Source organism: Lycorma delicatula, chromosome 3 (genome assembly GCF_047948215.1).
Source record: "Lycorma delicatula isolate Av1 chromosome 3, ASM4794821v1, whole genome shotgun sequence".
In the NCBI taxonomy this organism is placed as follows: domain Eukaryota; kingdom Metazoa; phylum Arthropoda; class Insecta; order Hemiptera; family Fulgoridae; genus Lycorma; species Lycorma delicatula.
In genome coordinates this window covers 93,481,717-93,488,911 of record NC_134457.1, presented here as the reverse complement: position 1 = coordinate 93,488,911, position 7,195 = coordinate 93,481,717, and the positions used below count along the sequence as shown (strand labels likewise).

At 26.6% G+C, this 7,195-nt stretch overlaps 1 long non-coding RNA gene across 1 annotated transcript in view; it reads left to right on the top strand.

Moving 5' to 3' along the window:
• The first annotated feature begins 1,302 nt into the window (after positions 1-1,302).
• LOC142320944 (uncharacterized) overlaps positions 1,303-7,195 on the top strand; it is a 199,196-nt gene continuing 193,303 nt past the window's right edge. The window contains exon 1 of the long non-coding RNA XR_012755522.1: positions 1,303-1,415. This is a non-coding gene — a long non-coding RNA (uncharacterized LOC142320944). The remainder of the gene's footprint in view (positions 1,416-7,195) is intronic.

The window sequence follows — 7,195 nt, the reverse complement described above, 5'->3', positions numbered from 1 at the left end:
AATTTTCATTGAAATCGATTTTATTTAAATTTAGATATACAGTAGCAGTATTTTATTTGAAGTTATGCATGTGAAAATTTAATAAGATTGGTTGAATCGTTCTTCAATTACACTCAATTTAAAGACGACAGTAGACAACATGTCCTAGAGTTATGTTGATTTTATATTGGTGTATTTTTCAAACGCGCTTATGCAGCGAGTCACAGTGCTAAGTGAGTTTAAACTTCACGTTATACTGTAAAAATCAGTGCGTTTCTGACTCCGAAATAACGAGCACCGGAAACGAAAAGTTGGCATTCTTGCGCAGAGCTGCGCAAGAGTTTTTTTGGCCATTGCAGAGTAGTCAGGACGTTCTTTTTCATTAACCTTTTTATTTAAAAATAATATTTTACTGGATCGTTATTTTTAGAACTAAAAAACATTTTAAAATATCCCTAGCAAACATTTTTTTACTTGCATAATTTAGAGCAAATTTTATTTTAGAAATATGGTATTCATTCCATTCTAGGCCGTAAGGAAAGAAAACAATTTTTTTTTAAATATTCATCCGTTTTCTGTATCCTAACATACAACGGCTAAATTTCCAATCTTGTGTTAGGTATCTTAACGCCAAAATATTTAATTACTTTGTTTTGAAATCCAAGTTCCTATTAGGTATACTAAAGAGTTATTAGTGGTTACCCGTTGACATTTTCAGTGAGCTGAATACACTATTGTACTTCGGCATACCAAGACTCCGAACTTCAGAAGACATTTAACTTTACTGTTCAAAAGTTTATTCTCCTCATCCAGCTATTTTTCATATGTTTCTTTGGAAGAGTCGGAAGATAGGTCTGATTCCACATGAGACTGATTTACTTAAAATAAAATATAAAAACTTGAACTATAAGAAGTAAATTTGTTACATCGTACATATTTATATACTTATGAGCAATAAAATAATAGAGTAATAAACTAATAATTATGTGCTAAATATTTGTTGAGGCGAAGGCACCCCCTCGGAGCTAAGTTTATTGGTAATTGCAGATCCGGCTCCGGGGGGCGGGGAGATTACAGACGAAAAAAAAATCTGAATCGATGTGAAGTTGGAAATAAATATAATACTTTTTTTTATGTATTTATTCTTTATTTTTAATTAACAGTAAACAGTAGTCTGAATAATTACTTCAGTTCAAGGAAATCAAATGTTAATTTTAAAAATAATGATTTTTAAATTATGTGTAGTAAATAATAAATGAGTTATAATTTAGTATATTTAGAACTGGATTTCAGGGATGCTGTGGAAGGGGTAGTACTATGGAGGGGGTCGTAAAGAGGGTGCAGATCACCACGGCGCTCACTGCCAGTAGTCCGTGACTGCGTCCCGACGCCAAATCAACCTTTGTTCTGCTGCCGCACGTATACCCACGTGCAAGGTATTATAAACTTTTTATTTTGTTTAACTTTCTTTTTTTTTCTAACATTATAGCATAAAATTTTATTCTTTCTTGAATCATTTTATAATTTAATATTATTTGATTTAATTTTATTTATAATAATTTATATATAACAATTTTTAATAATTTATTTATAATTTATTATAACCTTTATATTTATTTAAATTAAAAAAACTAGAAAAATGTTTACAATTTTTTACATTAAAATAGGTCTTTAATGTCAATAAATCTATATTATAATATTAAGAATTATTTATTTAGTAGATTTTATTGGTTTTAAAAAATAAAGGAATAATTATTAAAAAAAATTACAAATACTTTCTATTAAAATTTTTATAAATATATTTTTTAAATAACCATAACTTTTTTCGTAAAAACAGTTAACTTTATTTAGATTTACTTTTTAACGTTACTTTTACGAATATAAATACATATTGATTCCCCATTACCTATTTAAGTTTGTAAACACATACACACACTTATATCTACATATAAAATTAAATTAAAAACGACAAAATTAGTTTTATAAAATTGAAGGATTTCTGTTAAAAATACGAAATAATAAATAGTTATAGATTATATGATCTAGCTAACATTTCTATTAGTTGTTAATGAAATGAAAGCAACCACAGAATTTCACAACTTACAAATTATTTTATTTTCTAATTTTATTTTTAGTAATTATTTTTTATTATATATATATATATGTTTGTGTGTTTTGTGCTTTAAATTATTTTATTTATTTTTAAAGAAATGGACTAAAATAATATAAAAATTAAATTAATAAATTATATTTAAGATAATATTTTCAAAATAAGATATTATTTAGATCGTAATTTAAAATAAAACAGGTTTTTGATTAATTGAATTTTAAGCAAATCTCATTGTTGTATACCTTATATAAATATTTTCTAAAATGTTATAGATATAAGTGGGTGCAAAATTTGCTTAGCAAACTTTAGTAATATTATTCACATGTATTTACTGTACAAATTATGATCCTGTAACTTAAAATGCAAGAATAGTAATACGAAATACAATTCATTATGACATCAAAACACTAAACGTTACTGAATAAAACTACTTACCAACTATTATTAAAAACTTATCGTAAATTAGAATTAATCATATCTCACTGGTCAGAAAATTGTAGACTTAAAGAATATTCGGTAACCCTCCAGAAAGATTACTAAGACTTCGGAATAAAAATTTTCTAAAATAATTAATACGTTTCAAAACCAGTTTTTTAAATTTTAAAGCTAATAATATAATTTGTTAAACTATTGTCTAACTTTTATTAATGGAAGAAGTATCTTCCCAAATAGTCTATTTTCTCCCGTCACAGAAGTGTTTATTTAAATTTTTTATAACAATACCATTTATCATACAGAACAGAAAAATAAATAAATAATATAAAAGCTATATGTATTTTACTTAACAAAAGATTAATATATAAAATAATAAGCCATAAAATATAGTTTTATCTCTATTCCGGGTTTTCCAGATCACAGATCTAATGTTAGGTCGGTGAATATGGTTCCGGTTTTTAAAAATATTTTATGTAGTTTTAATAATTTTTTTAATTATATTATTTTCCAAGAAAATATTACTATAAATACCAACAACATAGAAATCGTTGTAAGAACCCTTGAGAAGAGTAAACTAATAGTATTATATAGAACTGAAAATAATTCTGTAATATCCTATTGATTTCAACGTAGCTCAAAACCCATCATTAGTACAGTTGAAACAGAATAAAGGAGTCATCTATTTTTATAATCATGTGTAATGTATAGTCCTTTAAAAATAAGCTCTCTGTATTATTCTTAGCCGTGATTTTTTTTTTTTTACTTGTATTACTGACAACCACACGTGCTCAGTTATTATTTTAAATAATACATCTTTATTTAGTAGTTTTAAATTCCCTTGCATGATGTGTTTTTTAACAGTTCTGTAGCGGATGGTAGCCTCTTTATCTCTAATCCAAAGATTCCGGATTTGAATCCCGGTAGGTATGTTATTTTTCAAACGCTACTAAAGTCATTATCACCTACCATAGTGACAACTATTGGTCGTCAGCTATTGTTATAGATAAATAAATAACACGTTTACAACAAAAAGTATATTCATTAATATTCATATGAATTATATACATACATTATATATATATATATATATATATATATATATATATATATATATATATATATATATATACATACATTATATATTCTTAGTTGAATCTATTTTCATTTATTGTATTACAAATTTCTCAGACTTGCTAAAAGGCATATAAAATGTCTGAGTTACAAATGACAGCAGTCAGATATCCTTTCATCTGGGGGTATAATTTTTATTAATCTTTTTGGTTAATAGTAAATATTTATTAATTTATTCCGCATTCGGCTTACATACAGTTACAGTTATTTTAGCCGGTTTTCTTTAAGAAATATTTTTTTATTACTTGAAAAATCGTAAGCCCGAATTTAACCCGAGAATCATCCAAATGAAAGGCAGACACGTTACCACTCCATTACGACGGTATTAAGTGGTTGAGGTCTTTTTTTTGAAAGGGGCTTTGTATACTGGTACGTAACGGTATATTTGGTTCAATTATAAAAAAGAAACAACTTCATTCCTCATTTTGGCCTGTAAGTCTACCTTGAGATGATTGGTTATTTATTAGGAATAAATAACCTAACTCACATTATACTTTGTGAATAAACGAGTGGTATTTAATTTAAAATCATTATATTGTATTTCAAAATAAAAATAGTATTTAATATCTTATATATTAGAAGTATTGTATTTATTTTTATATTGATTTTTTAAATATTTTTTTAAAATATTTTTTATATAAAATATATAAATATTTTATATTCTTTTATTTCTCAAATCTACATGTTTTTTTTTAAGGTATAAACATTCCATTTAAGTATAACATTAGTGGTAACTATAATTCAAAATTCTTATCACGCCATTTGATTATATATTTGGTAATTAATTTTTAATATTAAAATATTACTTTAATAAATGTTTTTATTAAACGTTTTTAATATGTTGTATCCTTTTGTGTCTTTTTTGTTCTGACCACATTTATTAGAAATTAGTATTTTGCGTATTTTTTATGTTATATTTTTAAATCAGTATAATCCTACACAACCTCTCTCTCTTGTTTTTGTCTATATTTTAATTTAAACTTTCTCATTACTAATTAAAATTGATACTAATGACGTAATCGTTTTCAACTGAGATAAAGGTTTCAGGTTACTACTTTTGAATTCATTATTGAAATTTCAGTATAATCTCTAAAGTACTGTGCCCGCTAAAACTCTCTCTAATTAAGATATATGTTTACTCGAGTTATTTGTTCTAGTACAGATTCTGTAAACCAAGTTTTGTATTAGCGTATTCCGAGAATATTTTTACAAAACATTATTGTTTAATGGTGTAAAAAACGCGCAAACAAAAATGGTTTTGCTATACAAAATGTAGTCTTTTTTATATCTTCCTTTTTGTAAAACATTTTATTTTTTTGTTTGTAACCATTGCAAATTTTTGTTTTTAATTATCCTATCCAAATCCCTTTGTATTGATTTCTGATTAGCAGGGGTACTGAAAACATAAATACATTGATGGTAATGTAGAAAAAAATGTTGTGCAAAATTCAATATACGTAACTTATTTTTACTCATTAAGCGTTAATTTTTTTTTTTTTTTGTAGCATAACCAATGTTCGTTGCCAATAAAAATATTTTTTTCATCTAATTCAGCTTTTTTAAGTAAAAACAAAAACATTTGCCAATGGAATTATTTCGAGTAGTTTTCGTATCCAGAATAAAATAATCAAGTGCTTAAAATCAATTTATTTAAAAAGCAACTACAGGTTGACGCCCAAACAGTTACTGACTAGTAATAATGGATTTTTACCGTATGAAAAAATTTAAAATTTCGAAGTCCTAAATCTGACCGGGGCTTGAACTGGTACCTCTGTATATAAGAGGTATGTAATCAGTATGTTGCGGCAAAACCATGAGTTCAACGATTCTTTTTTTATTCGTTTGATTTCTATGGAATCTCGTATGCATCTGTGTGTCCCTTGTTAAATTAAATATATCTACAGCAGTATATTATATTGTACTTTTTAATTTGTTCATCCATGAATCGTCAGTGTAGAATGTGTTGTTTATTAAAACCCAACAACAGAATTGTGATTGGATACATAATAGTTTTATCCAAACCACAAACTGTCAACCTTACACGAAAGAGACTAGCATTAACTATCCGCCGCAGTCCAAAATTTAATTTTTTAATGTGGTTTTCTTCTTTTGAAATCATTTCATGATTTTCAAGTTCGTTCATAACTAATTAGAACTAAATTTTTAACAAAACGATAAACGAAAATTTAACAATATGATATTTTATGATTATTGTATTAATTTTTTATTTTTATTTGTTGAACAGATACTGATAAAGTATGTTAGATCTATATTTTGGCGGCTAGATAACTGAGCAGTTTAAATATATTTCCTTCTTATTTCAATTCTGTAAATATATTTAATGTATTTGTACTTATATTTTAATCGATTTAACTCTTTAAATAAATGGGGTAGAAAGGGTGTTACTGTCAAGAAGTTAATATACTTTATTTTTTTAATACGTTTTATTTGTTAGTTTCTTTTTTGAAGTGTTATCAGGTGCTTGCACAATTTTTATTTTAATAACAGTTTGATCTACCTCACAGTTAACTATTTGCAAGATTAGTTGGAATATCTACGAAGTAATGAATCATTTCAGAAAAATTCATTTGCCGATCTCTGTAACGGAGTGGTAGCGTCTCGGCCTTCATCTGGAGGTTCCGTGTTCAAATTCCGGTCAGGAATGGAAATCATACGCTACAAATTTCCATTTTCACATCCTCACGTATAAGCTTCTTTGTAAGTTTCTGTGTGAATTAATTGAATCTGTTAAAAATATTAAGACCGATTTCCTGGCCAACTTTGAAGCCTATCCCACAACAAGCGCAATTGTTACCCGTTATCTTATGGTTCTAATAGTAAGTATATTGTGGAACACAGTTACCATGCATGTAAACCTGCAGTTCCTCACACTGTAGTGCCTGTTAACGAAAGAAGAAGGCTTGAATTCAACAACTGGATTTTCGAACAGTTTTTAAATAATCCCAAAAAATACCCAAAAATAAATAAATATTAAAATAATATTTTCTATCAAAAAATTCAATAAAAACATGGTGTTTCTTATTTAAAATAATGAAGTTGGTCGCCATATTTAATTTTGCAATTGTCAGCACGTAGTTCTGTAACAGTTGCGTTTAGAGAAAAATACCCAAGATTAAAAACGTCTTACAATATTATATCTACCCAAAAATGTTATAAAATCCACCAAACTGGAAATTTCTCATAAAACTTATACTTTCTGAGATTCCAATGGCGGTCATTTCAACCCGAATTTAATGGAATGGAAAATTCTTTCACTTATGTGCGCCTGTGATCATGTCTAACAGCAACTTAGCTTCCTTAGTTTATAATGCTGGTCCACTAGTGGTGTAAAACTAACTAAACTGGTAACTAAAGTGGTGTAAAACTAGAAAGTTATGATTCCTAAGCTATTTTATCTAAAATCTCTCCAAAGTTGCTATTCTTTTGTTGTAATGTAGTATATTTAAATTAGTTTTTTCATTGTGTCGTATTAATATCTGTCCGAATTTAATGTAAAATTCTAAAAGTGATATTGGCAAT